Below are 3,972 nucleotides of genomic sequence, written 5' to 3'. Positions count from 1 at the left end.
ACTGGTTCGATTTCTCCCTAAAACTGGTACAACTTCTCCTAAATCCGACTTCACTTCACACTCTGAGTTTGTTCTCTCCCTAATCGATGCATCCACATTCTCGTCTCTCCCCCTCCACCGGTTTTTCTCTCATCTCTCTCCTCCATAGATGAATATTTTCCTTTCTCTTTTGTTCGTGCTTCCTTATTGCAGGTGGTCTCGGTGGTGTTTGATAGTTGGAAACGAAAGCAATAGTGAGTATACAACAGGCCTTCCATTCCAAAAAAAAACTTTGCACGTAATAGAGAAGGTTAATTCCACATAAGGGATGGAGCCAGAAGATGTGGGTGATAAAAACGCAATCATTGGAGCCAGAAGATATCTCTCCTCCACCAGATGAAGATTTTCGAAGAGCTGAAGGGGGGACCAATTTCTATAAAGCAGTGCTCTATATGTTCCTTTTTCTGGTAATTCTACGATCCCTTTACAATTTATTTTATTTTCGTTTTTTATTTTATATATGTTCATGTTAATTTCTAAACATGAATCACTTCACCTTCTTAAATCTTGTGTTCTTTTTCATGAAAATCATCCCCCAGTTTATAAAATTATATGCCTAATTGTTGAGATATGCATTTGTTTTAGGTTGAGGGTGAGGGTAGGGCACCTAATTCTCCTTAGAATACAAATACAAAAGCAATATGCCATTGTTGGAATGGAGATGGATTTCAGCAACATGAACTGTTTGACTTTGATTCTTGCTAAATGGAAAATAATAATAGATGAACAGGGGAAGTGGCGACCTAAATACAAAGTGTCATCAGAGAACTGCTATTACGTAGGGGCAGATTTTAGTTTGCATCTTGTTCACCAAGGCAAAAGAAAAAAAGAGAAATAGGAAGTGTAGAAGAAAAAAAGATGAACATGGGAATGAACCAAAAAACAGAGGAATAATGTTTACTTCTTGCCAAAGGTAAAACTACTTATTAAAAACATGATTTTGAATGAAATTACAATGTAATGCAAGTCCTATTTTATACTAAACACAAAGGAAACATAGTCTAATTCAAATACCACATAAAAAATGCAAGTTTACTAAAAAATTCCTAAAATACCCCTGGGTTAAAATTGTCCCAATTTGTCTAGGTTATCCAACAGGTATTGCAGAAAAGTGGGGTTATTCTTGATTCACCAGAGGAGCAAAAGAAGAAGGTTTAGTGATATAGCTATAATATTGTGATTTGTGAACAAACTTGAAACTATTAAAACCCTTATACATCGGAAACCCTTCTGTTGAGGATGAGCATTTAGACACATATGAACTTTCAATACTAATTTATAAGTTTCCTCTGTCCTGTGTTTATACTTTATAGTTGGATTTCAAATTTTTGTTTCTTTATGCTATAGAAAGTTTTAGATATTTAAATACTATATGCTAGTCTATGTTGAGGTTTGAATAAGATTCTACTTATTATTCATCATACATCTTAATGCGTGTATTTACTTGAAACAGGTTGTTGTGGAAAGAATTAAAAACAATGTCATAGGTGACAAGATTGATCCAAAAGCTGTACTAAATTTGGATCCTGGTCTTGGTGTTTTGGATGCATTTTTTGCCAGTTTGTCAATGATTCTTGTCAGTGAGGTATGTTCTTTCCCTATCTTTTTTTATAGGCACACATAAGTTTCCACAAATGTTTATTTCTCAAAATTACATTACCCAATATTCCATTTATTGCTTCCATCTAGATTGGAGATGAAACTTTTATTATAGCAGCTCTTATGGCAATGCATCATCCAAAGTCAATTGTTCTATCAGGTGCACTCAGTGCTCTGTTTGTAATGACTGTAAGTTTGCTACTTATCTTTTTTACCCTTTTCATATTTTAGTGAACATAAATGAAAAACATATATTTTAGTTTGCTTCTAAGTTTAGTTTGGTTTTATTTGGTATGTAGATACTTTCTATAGGGCTTGGTAGGATTGTTCCAAATCTAATATCAAGGAAACACACAAACAGTGTTGCTACAGGTATGTATTGAGTATATATATATATATATATATATATATATATATATATATATATATTAAAATTCAGTTTAAAATATGAGGATTGTGTTTGCTCTATATTGCTTGGAGATCAGATTCAAAAGCATCTCAAAAAAAGGAGATGGAGCAAGTATATTATCTTTTTCCCCATTAAGGGTTATAGTTTTTATATAAATTTAGGCTTTACCTCATTATTAAATACCCAAAAAACAATCCAAAAATCTGATTCTATTACAAAATATATGCAGGTAGAAGAGAAATTAGAGTCTGGACAAGTCAAAACAGCTGCACGCAGAAATTAGAGTCTGGACAAGGCAAAACGTTGTAGAAGTTTGATCCAATTTTTTGCAAATCAACAAAGGTGCATTTTGTCTCGTTGACTGGTCAAAAGATAGTATATGTTATGGATGTTAATAAGTTGGGTAATGTAGTAACTCGAATATTTGAAAATGCAGGGATCTTTTACAATCTTTTGAGAAGGCAACAGGGAAAAAACCACTGGGGATCATATTCTATAGGTATATATATAAATATAATTTCAAGTGGTACAATTAAAGAAAAAAAAAACTAAATCTTCACTTCGTTTTTTATTTGCAGGGATGGTGTAAGTGATGGGCAACTAATGAGCCGAAAGCAACTTCTTTAGTACAAGAGTGGGGACACTGTTCTCTATAATAATGCGATTAAATTGTATACATTTTGTTTATATCCAGGTGTTTCCAAGGCGAGAAACATTTCCAAATTTGGACTGTGTTGACTCGGTGAGTTCAGTGGAACAACTCATTATACTTTGAAAGACCGTAACGATCAGGGACTAAAGGTATCTTTTCCCTGATTTTTAGGCTTATTCTAACCTTAATTAGTTGAGCCCTTTAGGAGGTTATTATTAATGTATCTGCATCCATGGTAATGAATCGACACTTGCAATCCAAGTTTTAGGTTAAGCTTCTTATAATTCTTGTATGGTGTCATTGGGTTATTTTCTTTTTTGATGGTGGGATGTCAAAATAAACGGTTCTTATATAGACTACAGAGCGAGAGCTATGTTATTCTTGTCTCTTTGACTACATTTAACTAAATAAACACAATTATCTTATTAAATTTAACTCAAAACCCATAGGGCATTGGTCTTGTAAACACTGAAATCACTCAAAACTCAAAACAATATATACCAAGAAACAAATATTCAGTAGATTTCTGATATAATGACTTGTGTTGATGCAGTTTTTGCTTAAATATTCAAACATGGTGCAATACAATTTCAAGAAAATCACAAGGGTACCCACTGGAAAAGACTTTGCAGACATAGTCCTCAGTAGAACCCAAAGAGAAACCCCAACAGTTGTCCACAAAGGCTATGCAATCAACTGAATTAGAGGTTTTTATATGAGAAAAGTGAAGTACACACAAACAAACTTTGGTGTTTGCAATTATTGATCCACAGTAAGTCCATGGACTGACTGTTATGCTTATAATGTGTTTTTGGATTGTCCTATACAATGTTTTTTTGTTTCTGTGTATTTTGTGCATCAGGTAAAGTTGGTGGAAGAAAAGAATATGAAGCCACTTGATTCAAATCTTGCAGCATTATCTGCAAGATGCAGTAAAGACTTGGAGTTGAATTTGGCTAAGTCTTTCTTGAGTGAGATGGGCCAATGTACAACTTCTTATCCATATAACAGCTGTTTGGAGCATTAGTCTTAAAGAATTATGAAAGGCAAGATGCAACTTTATTTAGTTGGAATTTGATGTAGAGAGTAGATTAGATGCAAATTTAGATATTGTAAAAAATAGAATTTTATGACATTAAATTTTATGCAATGGATTGTATTTTTTGTATATGATATTTTATTTCTATTATGAATTGTATGACATCAAATTTAGATATTGTAAATATTTTTTTTAGAACATTTAAAATTATGATACGCAAAAATGTGTGTCATC

At 32.7% G+C, this 3,972-nt stretch overlaps 1 pseudogene; it reads left to right on the top strand.

Annotated features, from left to right (window-relative positions):
- Nucleotides 1–320: 320 nt before the first annotated feature.
- Nucleotides 321–2,330, top strand: LOC145061562 (GDT1-like protein 3; annotated as a pseudogene).
- The last annotated feature ends 1,642 nt before the right edge of the window (nucleotides 2,331–3,972 follow it).

This window comes from Lactuca serriola, chromosome 1, assembly GCF_051521515.1.
Source record: "Lactuca serriola cultivar US96UC23 chromosome 1, Lser_US96UC23_V15, whole genome shotgun sequence".
NCBI lineage: Eukaryota > Viridiplantae > Streptophyta > Magnoliopsida > Asterales > Asteraceae > Lactuca > Lactuca serriola.
Note: the sequence above shows the minus strand (reverse complement) of the source record. Positions and strands in the feature narration are given on the sequence as shown.